The sequence below is a fragment of the Salvia miltiorrhiza genome, chromosome 6 (genome assembly GCF_028751815.1).
Source record: "Salvia miltiorrhiza cultivar Shanhuang (shh) chromosome 6, IMPLAD_Smil_shh, whole genome shotgun sequence".
Lineage (NCBI taxonomy): Eukaryota > Viridiplantae > Streptophyta > Magnoliopsida > Lamiales > Lamiaceae > Salvia > Salvia miltiorrhiza.
This window is the reverse complement of record NC_080392.1, coordinates 20,282,643-20,306,620: the sequence shown is the minus strand read 5'-3', so window position 1 is coordinate 20,306,620 and position 23,978 is coordinate 20,282,643.

Here is a 23,978-nt window from a genome sequence, read left to right as displayed (position 1 = left end):
AAATTCGAATTGCTCTCCAACGGAAGAAATCTTGAGGATGATTTACGCCAATGGATCTATTCAAGAGTTCTCCTACAAATAGCGCTCGAGGATCACTTCAACCTTCACCGATTCAACAACATAAGCTGAAGCTCTACCGAAATTGCTACTCACCCTTAAGCTTAAACTCCCCAAAGCTTGAATCGAAGAAGAGAATTCCAAAGCCAAAATCAGTCACTGCTGATTACATACATTCTCTTAGACCCTAGGCAAATATCTGTTTACCCAGAAGCCAAAGGTCAAACTTGCTTCAAAGAACTTGTTCTTTGTAAGTATAGTGGGCACTCGTTCAAACCTCCCCCCATAAGAGTGTTTTGAGTGATTCGGAGGTCAGAAGGGTTTTCTGACTCTGAGAGTCTTAGCACGGATTGTGTTAAGCAAGGGAAATCCTACGCGAGTGAAGCGCGGGTACTGGAGAAGGGTTTTCTTCAGTGTACGGTTGTGTGCACTAGGTAAGCACACGGTTCGGTTTGCAGTGCACCTGTTAAGCACTTGCGGAGTGGATTGTTGGTCTGATCAACCAACCGTGGATGTAGAAAAGGGTTTTTCCGAACCACGTAAAAGTCTCTGTGTTGTTTACAGCTTTCAGTTTTACATTCTTACTTGTGTTATTTCAATTGATAAAACTGAACACTGACTAACTGCAAAGAGAAACCATAACCAACAACTTGCTCTACCGAGGCTATTTCGAAACTAAGTTTAATTTCCGCTGCGTATGATATTGGTCTGACTGAACTATCCTCTGATAGTTAGGAAGAGTGATATCATCTCTGTTTTAGCAAACACGACTGAAGCTCTTACTTGCATCAGTTAAGTTCCAGCAACTTAACTGATAACTCTTTACTGAAGAGCTTTCAGTATCAGTCGTCAACCCTGTTTGGTCAAAACTGATTTCAGTAAAACAGGCGTCTTTGTTTGCTTGAAAAGTTTCGTTTTGATCTCTGACTGAGATCCCTCTGATTGAGGTCGGTAGATTAATTTGAAAATAGCGTATAGGTGTATTCCCCCCCCCATACACATATTCGAGACCCTCAGGACCTAACAATTGGTATCAGAGCAGGTTGTTCGCAAGAACTATTTGTATCTGACTGGTTCTAATTGAACTAGATCCTATTGAGGGAATTGTTGTTTTTGATCAAAATTCTTTTCTCAACATTCCTTTTGAGATTGCTTGCTCCGTGTTTGTTTCCTGTTTCCTGTGTGCTTCTCCCTGCTTTCTCTAACAATGTACAGGAACAAGAAAGACTCCTCCAGCGATTATGTTCATACATATTTTCGAGGAATCAGCGGACTTGAGATGAGTTCATTGGATTCTGATGAAGTAGAAAGATTCATCTTTCCAGAAGAAAACCAGAGTCCAACCCACTCACAATCAGAAGGAACAAGCAGATATGATCAAACACGACTAGAGTATCAACACCTAAGAACGAGATTTGAAAATCTCCTTAGGGAGCACAAACAGATCATCAGAGAGACTGATCTTGTGCAAGATGCTCGAAGGATCGTCATGCGCCACTTCATTATGGATGAAGACGAAGCAGACAAAAGAAATGTACAAGAGCGCAGACTGGTCAACAGACTGAAACTTCTTCAGTCTCAGAATCAAGAACTTCTACAACGTCTCAAGGAAACAGAGACAGAATTCAAAATGGCGTCAGAAGTTTTTGAATGAGTGATTCATGAGGAATCACTTCAGCATAGAAGAAAGACGGAACGTGAAAGGAACGTGCTGCAACAGCCAACGGACCTGAATTCAAAGGAGAATCAGTCATAAGACTCAGGGGGAACTTACACTTCAAACATCGATGTATCTAGTGATGATTACTGTGTAAGCTTCTCTCAAAGATTTCACTTGTATCTATGACTACTTCTCCTTATCTTTTTTTTTTTCGGCTGTATTGTGTATAGTCTGACGTGTCATTGTATTTACACTCATATTTCTTTTAATTGACACGTGCAAACTTATTTTAAAACGGTTGACACACGAACACACGATCCCGCCCTTTTTTTTAACAAGCGGAGTGATCCACGTGTCACGATTCCATTTGCACGGATTTCAAACGTTTATTGAAACCGCCTCTTGCACAATCTCTCACATTCTCTTCAAAAACGTTTCATCTTCGACTAAAGATTTACTCAATCTCAGAGAAATCTTTTGTGCAAAAATTGTTTAAGTGTATCTTTCTCTGCAAGACTAACAGTTAGAATCCACAGTTCAATCTCTGTGAGAACCAGTCTACAAACTTTTGCAGAAAATCTCAAAAAAAAAAAATATTCAAATGGGAAAATCAGCATCTCAACAAGTTGTCTGTTACGAATCTTTTGTAACACTGGAGTCACTCCAGAATCTTGCTGATTTCAACAAGATCAACAAGATCTTAGAACGACATGGATGGATGAAGTTCGTCCAATGCTCACCTGAGTTTCTTCTCGACGAGTCGATCATCAGAGAATTCTACGACAACATCAAGACTGATGAATCGACTGGTGAATTCAAAACAGAAATTTCTATTTTCACAAATGAAGACTTCTCAGACTCAACAAAGATATCCATCAACATCTCTCAAGCAGCAAGAGAAGTGTTCAGCCTCCCAACTGATGGACCAGCACCATTCTTCACCGATGATGAAGCCACATAGTTCATGAGAGAAGCGCTGACGAGCAATGCAGCAGCCGACCGCATCATCACCAATGTTCTGAGCATTTCAAGGATACATCATCATCTCAGACCCATTGCCAGAATGATCAAGAAATGCTGGTTTGGCACTCTTGGATCCCCTGGTCATCTCTCAAGACCTCACAAACTGGTGCTGATCGCCCTGCTTCAGAATGGCCCATTCAACTGGGAGAAGGCTTACCTTCAGATTCTTGCTGAAGAAAAGAAGGAATCCCATTCCACCAAGCATCTGCGACAAGGAACCAGAGTCTCGGCACTCATTCTTTTTAGTGCAAAGGAGACACCATGTTTCTGGAAGAACACCACTCAAGTGTCTTCCACCATCCATTTGTTTGAAAACCAGAAAAGTTCAGTCAAAGGGAATGTCAGTATCTCAACTGAAATCCCTCTCCTCACTTCTGAGCCACGCTACAAGACTCGAGGCTCAACCAAAAGAAAGTTCGACAGCTTGTCATCTCCAGTCAAGATCTCACTTGACACTCAGAGGTCTCTAAATGAGGATCATGAAGAAGCTGCACCAAAAGCTTCAGAAGAAGTGCTAATTCCAAGCACTGAAACGACTCAGCAACAGGCTCCCACTGTTCCTCCACCAGATGAAGGAGATCAACAGCCAGAGAAGACACAAGCAACCAATGACAGAGAAACTGATTCTGAAGAACTTCCTCTCAGAGGTTTCTTTCACTACTGTCTTGAAGGGTTCAACAAGAAGGCAAAGTTTGATGAACCTGCTGACATCAATGCCGCATCCTCATCCTCAGCCACTGTCAATCAAACTGCCCTTCTCAAAAACTTCGTGACACAACTGTCCGAACACTGTGTCACAACCCTTTTTCCCTCAGTCTTAGCTTCCCTGAATCCTGAAGAGTTCCAGGCTCTTGTCAGTTACTTCTTCTTCATCTTCGTCAAAACCTTGCCCAAATCTCAATACAAGGAGATTGACGAAGTTCTCACTGAAGGAGAAATGGAAGCATTGGAGAACAGCATCTTTGAGAAATTCAGAGTCACCAATGTTTGGGATGCTATTCACGACTGGGCACCCAACTTCAGACTGTACCTGACTTCCAGAGGTCTTCTCAAAGAAGATGATGCTGAGGACACTGAAGTCCACCATGAATCTCCTCCGCATCAGACGGCTCCAGCCAACGCAAGAGATGAAGAAACACCAGCTGAAGAGCAAAGATCTGCAAGACCTAGCACTGATGAAAGTTTTGAAATGTTGATAGAAAGGCTGATCATTCAAGAAGAAGCAACTTATGAGCTGAAGGTCAAAATAGCTTTCCTTGAATCAACAGTCGCACATCTTCAACAGCAACTGGAAATTCAGAACAAGTACAGTGGTGTTCCTGTATCTGATGACAAAGACAAACGAGAAGAAGACAAGAAAGGGAAAGGGAAGATGACTGAAGAACCAAAAGGAAGTCCTCCAAGGAAGCCAAGCAAACAACTCCGCATCAACTAAGGACTAAGGAAGATCAAGGAATGTCATCTTATCAGAAACTCTTTATTTTGTATATGATGTTCTTAGATTGTCTTAGTTCATTCTTCCTTGTTATGTACTTCTGCACAACTTTTGATACATTGTCTTTTACTGATCTCAAGCTGATTTATGTTTATTCAGTCTTTATTCTCTTTGCATATATTTATCTATGTTAATTATGGATTATCTAATTTAGGGGGAACTCTGCTTTATCTTATTCAGTACTTGACTGTTGTCCTGACTGATTGTTGGGAACTTGTTCGTATTCACTTTTTGATTTGACTATTAAAGAAAATAGGGCCTATGAGTGATAATGATTAAATGACGACATTGCGTTTTGCATTGGACTTTCAAATTCTGAAAACCCTTTTTATGCATATCTTTTCATGTCATAGCACGCTTTGTGCGCCGCCTATTTTCAGTAAGAGATCATGCCAAATATTCCATATCTGTTTCTATATCTCTTATTTCAAGGCACTCATCTGACGGGCATTAATTACGGACGTCAAAATTCATTAAAACTGATTTGGCGCGCAGATTTCAAACCGCCCACGTATTTTCGATTGCCCTAGGAAACTGTTCATCTCCCACGATCACACTTTCACCATTACGACCACTCCTCGATCTTCCTTCACTTTTGCATTCTCTCTAACTTTCAAAATCCACAGCACTCAACTGTGAGATCCCTTCCTGTAAAATTTTCTTCACAGATTTTTTTTTTGAAATGGCCAAGACCAACATGAAGAAAAATGACAACAAGAAGGAGGCATCGAGAGAGAAAGAAGTCAGATATGAGCAGACGGTGCACAAAGAATCCTTCGAAAAGAAGCCGGAATATGCAAAGGTCTCAGAAATTCTTCACCGGCACGGTTGGACAAAGTTTATCACCAGCGAACCGAAGTATCTACTCGACGATGCTGTCAGAGAATTCTACAAAAATCTCGAGTTCAACGATTCCGAAGAACTGATCTCAAAAGTTAGTATCATCGACGGGCCAAACTGCATCGAAGTAACTCTCAATGTCTCTAAGATTGTCAGAAAACTGTTCAATCTCCTGAACAGTGGGTCTTCCCTCTCCAGACTAACTGATAAGGATGCAAACCAAACTCTCAAGTCTGCAATGAATGATGAATCCGAATCAACGGAGAGTCAAGTTACTCTTTCTCATCTTCATCCGGAGTTTGTCATGCTGGGCAAAATTATCCAGAAGTGCTGGATAGGTGCAACCGGAACTCCCGACAAAGCTTCTCAACCACAGAAGAATGTCATGGCAGCTCTTATGGAGAATGAGTCCTTCAACTGGGAAGAAGCTTATCTGAAGCTTCTCTTCAATGAAGCTCACAACACGAGGCTGGCGACGATGGTTCGACAAGGGAACAGGGTCTCCCAAATCATCATAGGAGGAACAAAGAAGCACAAGTTTGTGCGATGGCCAAAGATGATCGAATTCACAGATAGCTTTCGTCTCTTCAAACTGGCAAGAAGAGATCTCAAACCTTCTCCGAAGACGAAGGTAATTGATATCTCATGTCCACCATCATCTGACTCTGATGATACACCTGATTCACCGCCATCAAATTCTCCTGCTCACACAAATGTGCCACGCCGAGTTCATACCTTCCTCCCTAAAAGACCCTCCAAAAGACCTACTGAGATGCCTTGGAAACTCTCCCCAAAATCCAAAGGCAAAGCAGTTTTGGAAACTGTCCCAGAACCAGCCCCCATCTTTCTTTCAAAAGGTACTCAGGAAGCAGTTGAACTTCAGACCGAAGCTCAACAAAGTGCCACAAATCATCTCCAATGTATAATTAGTGATGTTGATTCGTCCTCAAAAGTCTACCGAAACCTTCATAGACTTCTCACGTATACCTTCGTGAAGACGGCGCCATGCCCAAGAATCAACAGTCTTCACAGCCCTGAAACCGAAGACTCGTTCGAGATGGAAGAGGCTTCTCTAATCAGCCTCTTTCAAATTGAAAGTGTTTGGGATGTAATTCATGACTTTGACAAATTTGCCATGAATTACTTGTACATGTCACTCAACGAAGATGCTAGAACGCCAAAGACGTCTGAAGAGCCTCTCACGATAGAACAAGTAACTGATGTTCTCAGCTCTCCAGTTGGAGACACTGATCAACCGACGGAATCAATTGCTGATCCTGCTGCTGCTGAACAACCAATGACTGATTCGATCAGTCAATCGGATTTGCCATCTACGCCTCCAACAATTCCTGCTGAAGCAGACCGGACTTGCATCCCTGAAGTTGTTGCTACTTTACCAGAAGCAGAACATAGATCAGCTGACAATGCTGATCGCCCAATGTCTGAAGAACGCGTCGAAGACATCACCAAATCTCCTCCACCTTCAACGGCACCACTCTTGAACACTGATGAGCCTATTTCACCTGAAGGCCAGAACATCAGTCAAGAGCAATCAACTCCTCAACATGTTGTTGAAGGAAGAACAGAACGTCCTGCTCCAACCAGCCAAGTCGAGGCATCCACATCCAAAGCCCATGAAGATCGTCAGCAAGTGCAGAATTCTCCTGCCGACTCAGACATCCCAATAGAACACGTAGAGCTTCCTCGCGCAGAAGGACCAGTTCTATTTGATTCAGATTCAGAAACTGACTAGCGCCTTACCATCTGGAAGCACAATCGGCCACACAGGAATCTACTACGGATTTTTGATGATGCTGATAAACCGATGGATGTCCTGCTTGAGCAGCTTGCTGATCAACGGCTTGAAATCGACTTACTCCAACACGAGCTCAAACGACAGAATATCTACGGAGAGAAGTTCGTGAAGAAGCTTAAAGAAGTCGAGAAACAGGCAACTGCAGACATGATCTATCATGCCGGATTGATAGGTACGCTCCAACAGCGGATGGATGCAGAAGAAAAAGCTCTGCTCACATACGAGCTGGAAATGCTTGATCCAAAGAAAGGTCTCCCCAAAATCAAGAAGGATCACGAGGAATTATACACACTCTTCCTGGAATAAGAAATTCAAAGGAATACACAATATCTTGAGCTGACTGAGAAGATCCGGGAAATGGAAATTGACTTCCTGAAGACGTTCATGCCAAGAACAGAAGTCAACCTCCTCATCACAAAGACAGTAGAACCTTTTCTGCAACGACTAGCGCAGGTGGAAAGGCAAATCCAACGACCTCAAGAGTCCCCTGACTCCGCCCTCCTTCAGAAAATGTTCAATGATCTTCAAGAGCTAAAAGGCCGAGTTCCTCCCGATGATGCCAAAAAGGGGGGAAAAGGATAAAATAAAGCGCATCCGAAGGGAAGAGGAAATGACCCCCTCTGTCTTTAATAGGGTTGAAAACAGGGCTGAAGAGATCATAGCAAAGGTTGCTCCTTCTTTTGCCTCAGTCGAAGCCAACGGAAAAAGAAGCAGAGAAAGCTCCTCAAATGAGCCAGAACAGAAGAAGAAGAAAATCGACTTCATTTCAACTCTAAAGGAAGGTCAGAAGCTCGAACACTACCTTAAGAATGGATTGATTGTATCATATTTGGAGAAGTTTGAGCGACCAGACAAATGGATACCGTCAGAGTTGAATGACTGGTGGGAGAAAACCAAGGAATGCTACACCAAATGGATGGTTTTTGCAAACGTCCAAGGTGACGGGGAATTCAGGAATGAAGCCTGGAAGTATTTTCTGTTGCAACTGGAAGAACGAGAAAAGGTTCTTAAAATGCAAGACGCTCAGAGAATATATGAAAAAAGGATTCCTGACCCTCAGAAGAAAATAGTGACTCCACCAAGGATCAAGAATTGAGTCGACAGAGAAAGGATCAAGAAAGAAGTCAGAGCCTTATGCAAGATTTGGAATATTCATCCAGACTCCAGGGACGGCAGACAGATCTGGGAAGCAGTTTTCAATCTCTACAATCAGAAACTGTGAGTCGTTTGGATGTCCTCTGTATTGTTCTTTTCCATTTTTCAAAGCTGTAATTTAGACTGATGGCTTATCAGTCTTTTATTAATGAAAAGAACTTCTTTTTGATCTCAACCTGAAGACAATGACTCTTTGTCCAGGCTCTGATTATGTTTTTCTGTCTTCTCCTTGTTCTGTTTTAGAACTGTTTTCGTTCTTAACTCTTAGTACAAGTTTTTAGGTTCTATTGTTAAAGGGGAACTGTTTTCACCCCATGTTTAGAACTTGTACTGTGAGTTCAGTCTTTTTGTTGTCTAGAACTGCTGTGTGGTTTTGGCATCATCAAAAAGGGGGAAATTATTGGGAACCTTGTTGAATATCCTAACCCTTGTTTTGATGATACCAAAAATCATAGGACTTAATTGTAATAGACTAGAATTGTTTTGAACTCAAGTGTTAGAGTTCGTTTCTAGTTTAGTTTGCGGTGTCAAAGACTGAAGACTGAAGACTGAAGAACGAAGGACTGAAGACTGAAGACTGCAGATACCAACTGAAGTATCAGTTGAAGAATCAGTTGAAGACTGATTACTTAATGCGCGCAAAGGACTGATACTAAAGTCAAGCATCAGTTGAATATTCCTCCTCAGACTGATCTTCCAACATTCAGAGGAAGCCACGTACTCACAAAGTACAGCCGCATTAAATGCAGAGATCTCAGGATCTTATCTCTGCAGAGCTCATTCCTATCTGGTGGTTACTTTTCAGAGACGTCACATCTCCTGTCCATCAAAGAGAGCCGTTTTCACCCAGACAAGGAACCTCGAAGATTGAAGCCTCAGCCCAAATTCGAATTGCTCTCCAACGGAAGAAATCTTGAGGATGATTTACGCCAACGGATCTATTCAAGAGTTCTCCTACAAATAGCGCTCGAGGATCACTTCAACCTTCACCGATTCAACAACATAAGTTGAAGCTCTGCCGAAATTGCTACTCAGCCTTAAGCTTAAACTCCCCAAAGCTTGAATCGAAAAAGAGAATTCTAAAGCCAAAATCAGTCACTCCTGATTACATACATTCTCTTAGACCCTAGGCAAATATCTGTTTACCTAGAAGCCAAAGGTCAAACTTGCTTCAAAGAACTTGTTCTTTGTAAGTATAGTTGGCACTCGTTCAAACCTCCCCCCCATAAGAGTGTTTTGAGTGATTCGGAGGTCAGAAGGGTTTTCTGACTCTGAGAGTCTTAGCACGGGTTGTGTTAAGCAAGGGAAATCCTACGCGAGTGAAGCGCGGGTACTGGAGAAGGGTTTTCTTCAGTGTATAGTTGGGTGCACCCGACAAACACACGGTTCGGTTTGCAGTGCACCTGTTAAGCACTTGCGGAGTGGATTGTTGGTCTGATCAACCAATCGTGGATGTAGAAAAGGGTTTTTCCGAACCACGTAAAAGTCTCTGTGTTGTTTACAGCTTTCAGTTTTACATTCTTACTTGTGTTATTTCAATTGATAAAACTGAACACTGACTAACTGCAAAGAGAAACCATAACCAACAACTTGCTCTACCGAGGCTATTTCGAAACTAAGTTTAATTTCCGCTGCGTATGATATTGGTCTGACTGAACTATCCTCTGATAGTTAGGAAGAGTGATATCATCTCTGTTTTAGCAAACACGACTGAAGATCTTACTTGCATCAGTTAAGTTCCAGCAACTTAACTGATAACTCTTTACTGAAGAGCTTTCAGTATCAGTCGTCAACCCTGTTTGGTCAAAACTGATTTCAGTAAAACAGGCGTCTTTGTTTGCATGAAAAGTTTCGTTTTGATCTCTGACTGAGATCCCTCTTATTGAGGTCGGTAGATTAATTTGAAAATAGCCTATAGGTGTATTCCCCCCCCCTCCATACACCTATTCGAGACCCTCAGGACCTAACAATATATATATATATATAGTCCAATTCTATAGAGAAAGACCCTTAGAGTTATAGAATTAAGAAACAAACTAGTTCGTTCAATTAGTCAAATCTAACTGTCCTGGTTTTGATTTGAATAATATTTAAACTAATTACTTCTATCAACAAAAATCACTTTTATATACAAAAAGGTTATGTTCGTCCATTTAATTGATTGCATATTTGGTATTTTGATCAAATCTCGGGATCATCTCTGAAGGAATATTAAATTTAATTAATACTCGATTTGCCCGAGTATCGTCTCTTGGATTATCTTAATTCAACCATACATCGATAAAACCTAGCATGCTCCTATTAATTTAAGTGCTGCACTTTGGAGTTAGAATCACTTACTTGTGAATTGCACGCAGAGGTTGTTGACGATTGAATCAAAAGACTCCAGTTCTAACCCAATTCGTCACTGAACAGGTCAGCCAACTTCTCCGTTTGACCCCTCAAACGACCTCCAATCATATTTTTTGCAGAAATACGACTTCTTCATCTTCTAAAGAGCATTCTGTGGCCGCCTGTTTCACCTCAATCGGAGTTCTATAGATAAAGTTATGGCTATTTTTCGGAGACTACCAGAACTTGGTTTCCTGCGAAAATCTGACTCCAGCTCAGATCTTCTGAACTATATCCCGCTCAGTTCCTAACGTTGGATGGACAATGAACTATGAGAACTCCCAGAGAATTCGACCCCTACAGTTGGCGCCTCCTTATTGCTCTGCTCTCTAAAACCCTAATTTTTGTGTGTGTTATTTTGAGAGTAGATATTTGTAGTTAAAGACAAAACACAAACCTAGAGCCTTAATAACTGTAGTAGGCGACTCCTACTGGGCTCAGGAGACTTTGGGCCAGGAATCAGATACAAGGAATAAAGATGAGCCTCAAATAAATTAATTCTTATGATCAGCCCAAATCACAATTAATTCATAAATATTAATTCATTCCACTAGATAATCAATATTGACTTACCCTTTTATTACCGATGATGAGTCGGGCTTGTATTTAGACTTATTAGACCTCCGTATTTAAAATATCCGACATCCATTAATTAATTAAAGCACTGACAGCTTATATTAATTAATCTATTTGTAATCCTTAAGTAGTACCACTCAACCCTTATTATTGCGTCTAAACTTAATCAACCTGCAGGGTTTAATGCAATAAACCTTTTGAGCTCCTTAAGGGGATGTCATTATCCTATGCCGGATACGGGTACTAATACAGATAACCAAATATCATATATTAACCGCTATCACCCAAGATACAGAGTACTCAAGTTAATATATAACTATCACCCATAGTAAATCAAAGTGATACACGAATCAACATATATATTTGAAACCTTATTAGTATTAAGATCTTATTAAGTCACCGAGATCTTGATCCTTCACATATTTCATATAGAAGAATACATCTCACTGTGATCCTATCAATACGTTACGACGTACCAGTATAGACAAGTAGTCAAGACAAACTCCTTCCATCTATACTGCAGCCTAAACCAACGACTCGTCCTAGAATCATCTCGGCTGTGATCAGTTTATATCTCTTAAGGTTATTACAATTATATGGTCTTTTGTGATCTACAACACACCATATAATCTACTTATATAGAGACAAATGACATACATATGCAATCATGAACACAATTAGATAGGAGATTAAATAGTGAGTTAAACTTAGGAAACATTGTATATAAGCATAAAACGTTCTTGCTTTCAGTATACAAATCCAACACTCTCATTTTTCCTTGTAGATGACGACTCATATCAATGAATTGGTATCATACCATTTTTTAGTGTTATTTTCTTATTCATATTTCTTTCATCAACATTTCGTTTCTACGAATACAACCATGAATTGAATATAATCATTTATCAAATTAAAATGAGAAGTTCATAACATAATACTCGTACGTTCATTAAATCTATAAGAGAATTCACTATATTTGTAAGCATAATGTATCCGAGATTACGTTGCGATGTACTGATAGAGATTTTAGATGTAAAATGGGAAGTTCATGAAATTCATAATATAATAGTCGTACATTCATTAAATTTATAAGAGAATCGTAAAATAATATGATAAAACATTAGTTGATTTTTTCAGAATCATAAAATAATAATTAATTATACAATTTTATGAGTTAAAAATGAAGATTCGAAAATAATGCCAGCAATAAGAAGATACACCTACCGTAATTATAGGGAGAGCATCCGTTACATTAAGTGATGAAATACACATATACCCTCCAAAAATAGAATCAGATTCAAATGGAAACTCAATCTTGTTCGTCCGATGATGGAAATCCAAGGGATGAAAATTGTTCTCACTTCTTTAAATATTTGTCTTTCTCAATAGAACTTTTCCCTATATATATATATATATATATATATATATATATATATATAGGGGAGAGTTCAATGGAGACCACTCCCTTAGATAAAGAATAAAGACCAAATCATGTGCGTCGATCTTGCTTAATCTAAGGGTGATAATTTAACCTTTAATTATGATTTTATTTCATTTATTTTATATAATAAAGGTTGGGTTTGTCATTTTGTATTTTCTTCTCCCAACTCATTCTTTCTCTCTCTCTCCCAACTCACGCTCTCTCTCTCCCAACTCACATTCTCTCTCTCTCTCTCTCTCTCCCACACTGCTCTTCTCCGATGAAGCCGCCGGCATCTCCTCCTGCTGCTGCTCCTCGCCTCCATCTTCTCCTCCGTCTCATCCGCCGTCCCCTCCGAGTCCGAAACCGCCGCTGTCCCCTCTATTCCCCATTCCCTTGCCTCCCTCCCCAATCTCCCCAATCTGTCGACGCCTGCGTCGCCAAGGAGCGGCTGACAAAGACGGCGACGGTGAAGAGAGAGTTCACGTTCACCGGGCCGTCCAAGGCAGTCATGTGGACGCTCATGGCGGTGACCATCGCGCCGCTGCCGGATCTGCAGAACTGTAGTGTTCATAGAAAATACTAATGGACATACTAATGTTCGTAGAAAAATAAATAAACATACTAATGTTCGTCGATATGTTCGTAGGAAAAACAAATGAACATTCTAATGTTCACCTATTATGTTCATTGACGGAAGGTCCCAGAATGGGAAGAGAGGAATTTCCGGGATTTGTTGAACGTGATCCCAGATTTCAGTGGATTTGAGTGGACATATTTGTCCTTTTCGGATTAAATAAATGTAATTAACCAATATTTAATTACATGAAAAATCAAATCATAAAATTATATGAACCGTTGATTGGAGTGAGATGAATAGCCTTGATTTGGTCTTTATTCTTTATCTAAGGGAGTGGTCTCCATTGAATGTGACCATATATATATATATATATATATATATATATATAGGGGTGGGCTACCATGAGAACACATCTTAAAATAAGAAATAAGAGCAATTTTTAATGTATGAATTTTATGTAGAACACATATGAATTCGCTGTATAAATGTATGAATTGTGAAAAATAAATTTTTGCTACCTTTGGGATTCGAACTCAGGACCATAAATCCATTCAACAGGATTACGAATCAACCGTAGATCTTGATGATCTAAGAGCTAAAAATGATTCTTATTTTATATTTTAAGAAATGTTCTTATTTTAGCCATTCCCTATATATATATTACTCACTCCGTCCCACTCCAATAGGCTCATTTTCCTTTTTGGGTTGTCCCACTCCAATAGGCTCATTTTCCTTCTTGGGTAAAAAAGTTGTACTTAATTGGTGTGGACCACACCACTTTACTACCACTTTCTTACTAAAAAAGTAAGTTTTCTTAATCTACGTGCCCAAAAGAAGTGAGCCTATTGGAGTGGGACGGAGGGAGTAGATGTTATTTGTTTAGCAAATTTAGTTAATTAATTATATTTACGTATATATATACTATATAAATTAACATAGGAACTAATTTTAAATTTACAAGTAGGATTAAACTTGCAAGTATATAGAACTAAAAGAATTTTAAAAAAATGGTTTTGGGATGTGATAATGAAAAAACTATCCATAAATTTCAACGTGATTTTATCTGCAATAGGAGCATGCTAGGTTTAGCTTATGTATGCTCATTGTTAGACATCTAAATATTATCCAACGGCAGTCGAAATGCGCCCGCAACGCAATTCCATCAGGCTGCAATCTCTCAACAACGGTTAGGGCAACCTTGCGTAAAATCCTCTCGGCGAGCGTCGGGTCTTTCGGAGTACAACTCTCACAATCAGCTTTTACACACTAATATAAACTTCGCAAAAAAATAAGTTTTTCAACCCCAATTTATTTTTTCATAATCTTATATGTAACAATTATTTTATAAATAGTATTTAACTATAATTTGTTATTTTCATCATATACCTTCTCAAGTTCATCTCTTTCGATTTTCTCTCTTTACCAATTTTTTTTTCTCTTTAACTTAAAATTTTATTTTTAGTTTATGGGCTCAATTATCCAAACACTTTGATAACTTATAAACTCTTAGAAAATTATATTTTATAACTTCTTGAAACATCTTATAAACTCTTTAAAATAAACTTAGTCAAACACCCTCTTATTCCTTTTCAATATGCAGCTCATCAGCGCGCTCTACAACTTCAGCAAAGAGAGTCGACATGTAGAACAGAGCAAGCTTCATAGTAAGAAGGTTGTCAAATTGGAGGACGGTGGCCATCACGTTCAAGTACTGAAAAATATTGAAAAAGAAAAGAAATTTAAAAATTTACTTTTAAACATGTCATTAATTCTTCATTTTTTTTTCTTCAAAACTTACGCATTCGTGAATACTAGGTGGATCGATTTCAAAAAAAAGGAATACTAGGTGAATCAAACCCACGTTTGAAGAGAAAAACATCTAACCAATTAAATTGCCTTGTACATCTTTACTAGTACGTTCATTTGTGTGATGTATAGCCAGGGGCGGATCCAGGATTTATATTTAGGGGGGCTGAATTTGTTGAATTGTGACGTCTGAACATATTTACACGGGGCCGAGCCAAAATTTTTTGGACATTCCGTTCAGTACTTTTTCATGCATTTTTTTTAATAATCACTTGATATAATAAATATCTTTTTGCAATTCAACAAGAAGTCGATTAAATAAGAGTGTTTCGAATAAATAATTAAAAATTATTCTACTCTATTTCAATTTTTAATATCATGAAATTAAATTCAACAAAAATAAATTCAATAATAATATTAATTCTAAGTTAGAATTTTAAACTACATACCTTGCTGAGACGACAAAGAATTGTCAAATTCAAAAAATTGAAAGAGACGAGAATTGTTGCTTGTAGGCTTGTTGCTGATTATTTTGCTTAAAAAATCGTGCACTATTTATTTTAATTAAGACTTGACTGCACGTAACATATGTTAAGAAATCTTCTTCTTTTTTGGGTTGGGTTGGGTTGGGTTGGGCTGGGCTGGGGGGCTGGGATATGGGTTTAGTTAAGTAGATACTATGAATATATATAAGAGGAAATATTGGGCTTGCACTGGGCTCCAGCCACACAGTAGATCCGCCACTGTGTACGGTGAAATCAAAATTAATGACATTTTATATAAATATTAAATATAATCAGAATATAAATAAATATGAAATATGATTTAAAAATAAAATATCAATTACTCAAAAAAAATTCAAATTTAAAAACGTAGTTTTCAACTATGTATAGAGAATGATAATTATAGCTATTAAATAATTTTAAATTATTTGATAATGAAAATTAATATACACATTATTGCTATAGAGTATTCCATATAATAATAATAAATTAATATTTTCATGCACGGACATAAATTAAAAAGTTGTATAATTTTAACAAAGAGAAATAAAATAAAATATTTTAAAATTTTAATAACTTATTCATTTTAAATTTATTTTTAATGCATTTTATACCATATGATCTTGTTACGATCTTAAACTTATGACGCATTGAATATTTCTTCACATATCAAATTTGACGATATTTAGAAAAGAATTAAAATTAAAAAAAATAGAGAAAAAATAGTGAAAAAAATTGATGGGAGAAGAGAGAGGAAAAATGGAGTATTAAATCCGTAACTTCTCTCACATTTCTTCTTTTTTCTCTCTCCTCTCTCCCCTCTCTCTTTTAATTACTAAAATATTATCCTCAAATTATTATTATAATTGCAAAAAGACCACTAAATTGGCGGGAAGAAATTGGTGTTTTATACTCCCTCCGTCCACGAATTAAAGCCCTACTTGCTCTTAAATTTTTGTCCATCAAATAAAGCCCTATTGTGCTTTTTATACCCTTTTATCCTTACTCTTTACTTAAAATTACTATCATTTGCCATTAATTATCTCACCCTAATTTTTAACCCACTCAATTAGATGACTAATTAATACCCTAATTAATCTAACATGAATTTTCGGCCATTTTAAGAAACACCACAGATTTGGGCCATTTTCTGTTAAAACGGTTTTTGGGCCATTTCATTTTCGATATATTTGTTCTTCTTCATTTTGAGTATCTAGAGTATTCCATGAAACCCTAGATCATTCACCTCTCTTCTCTAAGCCTCCTCACTACCAAACCCTACCTTTGTTTCTCTCTCTCGTCTTCACCAATTCTCTGAATCTCCCTGCGCCCAAAATGTATCCATCTTCATCGATGGAAGGTATTGTGTGTCGCTATGTGTCTAAAAATGTATCCACCATGGTGCCGGCCCTTTGTGTCTCAGAATCAGAGATGATCATGCCAGAAATCGGCTTCACGGCCTTCGATCTCTCTGAATCGCAGTCGATTATGCCGAAAATCGACTTCACAGCTTCGATCTCTTTGAATCTGAGTCGACGAAGCCGAAATCCGAAGCGGCGGGCTTCCATCTTTTTGGATCGGAGCCGATGCTGCCGGAATTCGAAGCGACGAGCTTCCATCTCTCTAGATCAGAGCCGATGTTGTTGGAATCCGAAGTGAGGGGCTTGGAGCTCTCTGAATCGGTGATCTATGATTTCTTGTTGTACGAGACCGAGAAGTACACCAAATATGTTGGCATCAGTGAATGTTCCCCGACGTCGGCTACGACACGTGGTTAGCAACCGGGTGATGCCAGAGGCTGCTCCAGCCCAACAGAAATAAAAAAAAAATTGAACGAAAATAAATCAAAAAAGTAAAAGGAATTTTCTAATCAAAGATTAGTAAAAGTAATCTAATATCTTAACCACTACCATTTTCTCTCATCCACAACACCTTTTTCAGCCTTCTTAGTTTTCGTGCCAACTATGAAGCGGGGCATTAATTCGTAGACGGAGGGAGTATTTGTAACACCCCGTATTCCTTATGTTGTGAGATAGTGTCTTAACACTATTGAGAGTACTGAGATATCGAGATGCGAGATTTTTTTTTATGACCAGATAAGGCAGATTGTCTTTTAAATGGAGATATGAGTGGACAAACCAATGATAGAGTTAGATTGAAGAGATTTGAGAAATGAGTTGAGTTGAGATGTTGATTGAATTGAGCTGAAATTTTATTTTATTTCCAACTACCGGGAATAGATTTACCGGATACCGAGTTATCAAAGAGATTGATTGTCCTATTAAGAAAATAGGAATAATGAGTTGGAAATAGAGTCGAGAAAGAAAGAGTGAGAACCCTTGATGAAAAGAGTCGGTCTGAGAGACGTTTAGTTCGTCCGTGTTTTGCCGATTGCTTTGATGTGATGTTATGTGAATTTACGTGACTGATTGATTATGTGATTTTTGTTACGTGTGCCATTATGAGCAAGTTATTATGATTTTTATTTGAGAGCTTTAGCACTTGGAATTTTAATTAAGTTTCCAAAGCAAGTGCGGTTTATTTTTACCGAGAAATCAAAGAATGCCGGTTTATAGAATTTTCTCCAAGCATAATATTTTCAAATTATTTTTCCTATGATGAGGAATATTATAATTGAGTGAGTGCACTAATATTAGTGCCATATTTATGATCGTTTGGGAAGCATGACGTTCTCTGTGAACTCCAAACCCTAGCCGCCGTCTTTTGTTTGTTCGGCTCCGGTCTGTTCTTTCCGGCGGCCTTTGGATGGCTTCCCCGTCTAGGAACATGCCTAAGATCTCCGCCAACTTTGATCCCCCTAAGAAAGTTCCGTCGCTTATGGAAACTCCTAAGGCTCTAACTAGGGTTTTGGTCGCTCCCACTGTTAATTTAACGCAGCCTGCTGGTAACAACATGGAGATGCATACTGAGCAGACGCAGGCCCCCGTCTCGAAGCCTACTTTTGCTGCCGTCATGGGCCCTCGTCCGCCGCGTAACCCTCATATACCGGCACACAAATTTTTTGCTCTCAAGCCTGAAAAGAAAGGGAATGAAGTTGCTCTAAATATTTCTTCAGCTATCTATCAGAAACAGGTTTCTGAGTTTTCTCACGCTTTGATCGGTCGTCTATTACTGCGAAAAGGGGATAAGCCACGCCCTAACTTGGAATTGAAGAAGGAACTTCACACTTTGTGGGACATTCAACATAATTGGAATCTTATTCCGATGGGAAAAGGATATTTTACTTTGAAATTCTCAATCGCGGAAGATAAGGTGAAAGCCAAGAAACATCTGATATGGGAGCTTTCTACAGGCACCATTTGTATTCGTGAATGGGTTAAAATGTTTGATCCTTATCGAGAAATATCTTCTTTATGCCATGTTTGGGTCAGAATTTATTATTTATCGGTTGAATGTTGGTACCCAGAAATTATTACCGGAATTGGACATCACATTGGTCTTCCTCTACAAATTGACTCGGCTTCGGCACATGGGGAGTTTGGACATTTCGCTCGCTTACTGATAGAGATTGATCTCCCCCTCCCTTTGCCTGAAACGCTCCTCGTTAATTGTGATGAAGGGTCGTTTTATGTGGAGTTTGGCTACGAACAACTACCTCTTTTTTGTTCCAAATGCAAGATCACTGGTCATTCTCTTGACAAATGCAGAAAATGAGCGTCTTCCCTTAAAGAAGCCGCTACGAAGGACAAAGCTTTCAGCAATAAGACTGATAAAATTAAGGAACCTGGGAAGAGCGGAAAAGACACTGTGAAAGATCCGAAGTGGAAGGCCAAAGAGCCGGAGGGGGACCTTCAAAATACCAATAAATTTGTCTGTCTTTTCGGATGGAGAGCACACTGATCAAGGGTGTTTATATGGTCCCGATCTTCTGGAAAAGGTTTTAATTAGCAGCAGCAAGGGAGAGGATGATGAAAAGAGTGTGCACGATAAGGTTCAGGAGGAATCTTTGGAGTCAGAAAATGCCTCTGATAAAGAGGAAAATGAAAATGTTGAGGAGGAGGTTGACGGGGAAAGGGATGATGATTCCGAAATAGAAGTGGTTTTCGATGAGCTTGAGCAGGGAAAAAGGCAAGATGAGGTTACGAGAATGGTTGATCGTGAGAAGGATATTTCGGCAACGAGAATGGTTGATCTTGAGAAGGATACAGCGGCAAGTATCCCTATTGTTGGAGAGTCATCCTCCATACTGGAGGTCACGAAACAAGAGATTCAAAAGGCTGCCAATGGGCACGCGGTTGAGCAACAGATTAAGGTTGCTCGTGTGGTGGATATGATAACGTCAGGGAACTCGAAAGAGAAGGAGATGCAGGTTAAAAAGAGGGGGAGGCCACCCAAATCTGAAATTTCTGCTCGGAAATATACACAAGATGAGGGTATTAAAGGCCGCTTGAGAAAACAGGAGCAGGTTGCCAGATCGAGGGATGTGAAGTCTAATTCTGCTTCGGAAGATTATATACACAGGAGAATGAACACAGCTATAGCTGAAGGTCAGCAACCTCGAAATTACACAGTGGAGAACTCTTCCTCTCCCAGTACACGATCCATGGATAACATTGCAGCTCGGAGTTGGGCTGCAGAGATGGAATCGGGGGAAACTCCGACTAACTACTTTTAGTTTCTATGAATTTATTAGTTTGGAATGCCCGAGGCCTCTCGGACGAGTCTAAACTAATTCTTAAGGAACACTGCCGTTCCTTTTCCCCCATGATTGTGGGTATTCTTGAGCCCAAGAGGAAGTTTCATAAGATTCCGAATGGTTTTTGGCATTCCTTAAATCTGATACCTTGTCATCAGAACTCTCGCATTAATAGGAAATCTAACATCTGGTTTTTTACTCATCCTGATGTGGTTACTAATGTTATTTTCACTTCCGAGCAGGTTGTTATTGTGGATTGCGTCTGGACTCGTTACACTTTCCGTGTGGCTATCGTTCATGGGGCTAATTCTAATATCCTTAGAAGGCAGCTTTGGGTGGACCTTCTTAGTATGATGGACGGACCTTCAGTTATTGCTGGGGACTTTAATGCTGTGAAAGGAGCGCACGAAAGGAGTAGTGATTGTCTGCCGAATGCTACGTCGTGCCGGGAATTCTGTGATTTTATTGATGCTTCTGGTTTGATTGATTCTCCCTCGGTGGGACTGCAATTTACGTGGTCCGGGAGGAGATTTATGCCTTCTCATGTGGAATCTAAGTTGGATCGTGCTTTATTTTCTCCTAATTTTGCAGATTACTGGAGTTCTGTGTATACTCAGATCCTTCCTCGGCTTACTTCTGACCATTCTCCGCTTGTTCTGAGATGCTGCCTCCCTCTTCAACAGGGTTCGAGGTTCTTTAAATTTTTGCACATGTGGACGTTGCATGACAACTTTCACGAGGTTATTCGGAACTCTTGGAATGAGGACACTTCCAGCCGTTGTCCTATTTATAAGGTGATGTTCAAACTTAAGCGTTTGCGTGGTGTTCTTAAAGACTGGAATAAATCGACCTTCGGCAATGTTGACACGATGATAGCTGACACTCAGAACCATCTTCTTCAGATTCAAGATCAGATCGCTGTGCACGGGTATACCTTTGATTTATTTGATGAGGAAGTTGCTGCGCAAGCAAAAATCAACAACATCCTTACTAGAAAAAACAGTCTTCTTCAGCAGAAGAGTAGGGTTTCTTGGCTGCATGACGGTGATCGTAATACGGAGTTTTTTCATACCATGCTCAAGTATAAGAAAAAGCCGCATATTATATCCCACTTAAACATCCACGGCACTTTGGTTTACGATCAGGAGGCTATTGGAGATCATATTATCGCCTTCTTCTCTGCTCTCTTTGAAGAGACTAATTAGGAGGTTCTGGATATTACTTCTATTGAGGCGGTCATTGATGAGATTGTGGATGATCATCATAATAATTGTGATGCCCCGCTCTTTTAAATACATATTAGATTAAATATGTGCATTAGTTATAAAATTCTTTTAATTATTTATGGTGATTATTTTGTTCAGATAATATTATTTCAGCAAAAGTCTGTATAAGAGATACAGAGCTGCGATTTAATATTCAGTCATGAATGAAACCAATAATTAAATTTATTGGTTTAACTATACGTTTGAGACTTTGTTTTACCAGTTTATTGATTTAATCAATATTATTAGAAAATTTAGATTTATAACCGATTTTATAAATCGTGTTATTTAAATCAAATTGCTAAAATTATAACTTGAGATCATATGCATAATAATTTTATTATTTCGCATTATATGAGTTAAGGTATTAAGTCACGAATTAATTCCGACTTTCACGTATTAAATCTCAAGATTGAGGATTTAATTTATGTAAATACGAGGAGTATTTATTAAACGAGAATTGGAGAATTATTACAGGAACTAGGAGAAACTAGATCACGGCACTACACGTATGTCTCGATTTTTCATCCAACACATCAATTCCTACACTATTTCCTACACTATTCCCTACACTATTCCCTATACTATTCACCTTCCCCTCCAATACACCATTACTGCAGAAGGAGATTGTAAAGATTGCAGATTTCTTTCTGTAGCATATCTGAACTCCATCACACCCCAAAGTCTCCTGTAGGAGAAGAAAATCACGCCAATATCCACAATTTTCAAAAGCTTCAGCACGCCGAGAAAGAAATTTCACGGTAAGATCACAATTGTCAAAGGATGTAAATTTCAACGATCAAATCTTCAAAAGTTGCAACTCCAGGTACCAAAATTTCCACCATTTTGATTCTGTTGTCTGCAGAAACTCCTCTATAAATTGAGGAGAGTTCTGCAGAAGGAAGAAGTGCAGCGAGAGGTGTGAGGCAAGAGAGAGTTTAGGAGATTTGTTTTTTTTACTTGCAAGAGCTCAAGTGAGCTCCCTTCGCCGGACCATTTCTTCGTCGACCGGCCACTAGGCTCTGAACCGAGAACGTGTACTCGTTCCTCCATCTTTAGGCTACCAAACCCAACAATCGAAAGGCCGAAACCTTCTCTATATTTTCCCGACCAAAGGCCACAATATCCTTCGGAGGCCAACGTCGAATTCCCGACTTAGCCACCGGCCAACTTACGGCCTTCGTTTCTCACTATCCTTACGACGAAAAAGGATCGAGAAACCACCGTTGTGTAGCCTGATCTATCTCGCACGAGGAAAACTAAGTCGTAGACCTTCGCGGCTAAACCCCATCGCGGAACGACGACCAGAAAAAAACCCCGGCGAACAACTTCCATTAGTGCTCACTTGGACAAGGGTAAGTTGACGCCCTTATTTCGATGCCTTCCCGTTTCTATTATATTATGAGAAATTTCTGGGGTATAAATGGGAGTGTGATAAATATTCGTACAAAGTTTCATATCATTTGAACTTCGTTTACTACCCTTTTAAAATTCAAGAAGTCTACTGCCAGTATCTGCTGAAACTGTCATGAGGCAGATGATTAGGTTAATTATTTCAGTAACCATATGTTGATATTTAGCTCTCAAAGTTTTATTGTATGAAGATATATGTGTTAGCTATCTGCATATAAAATTTGAGGTCATTCCAGTAACTTTTGATATTTTTCAAAAATCTGGACTTTCAGTTGGCAGAAACTGCCGAATCTGGTAGGCGATGGGAAAATCGCTATATCTCTTAAACTACTTGGAGTTTTTCAACATACTTTTTTTTCAATTAAACTAGACTCAAAGAGGTTTCTATTGATATAAAATTCGACTCCATACGAGTTCGGAGTAAAAGCAGTTTATTAGTTGAAGTTGAATCTATACAGTTTTGTTGAGATTGAAATGATTCTAAATAATTCCTATTAAGGATTTTAAAGTTTTATTGTTGATAAAATATCACTTTTAGTTTATAAATGAGCTATTGAGATATATAAATATTTTGGAGAAAGATTTCATGAGAACTTGTTGGTAAAATTATATTAGATGGAATAGTTGATAAATGAAATATTAAAGATTTATTAATTAAATGGTTAAAATATTAAAATTATTAGATCCTCTCGAAAATTTCTTTTTATAGTTAACTCCTTTTATTATTTTAAAATATTTTTACAAATGTTCCTAAAATCTCACAATGAAATTTTCATCAGGAATTAATGTTTAGAATTTATTAATGACTTATTAGTTCTTTTAATAGTAGCAATATATATATATTGATTGGCATTATTAAATGGGGAAAAGGAAAATATTTTATAAATTATTCTTTATTTATAATGGATAAATAAAGGAATAATATAAAATGGGCTTTCCTACATCCTCAAAGGTACATGAAGTATTTCGATAAAAGAAGAACGATTGTATATGAGTTAGATACAGTCGTTTAAGGAAATATGGGTAGTTAGAGAAATGAGTGAATAGTGATTCACTGCATTTGTTGTTATCTTTTCTATTATTCACTCGAACACATGTTTCGTGTTATCAAAGGTTCAAATAAACAAAAGCGCCTGAGTAACCTATCGCGCTAAGGAAAGAGAATCATTGTCTTAAGTAGCAAAACACTGCAATCAGGTAGGCATTACTTTCATATATATCAAATGAGTTTAACTGTTACGTTCAAGCAAGTTATTTCATGACAAAATCTTTGAATTGAAGTTATTTCAAGTATTGTCTTGCCATAAAATGTTTTAATTTC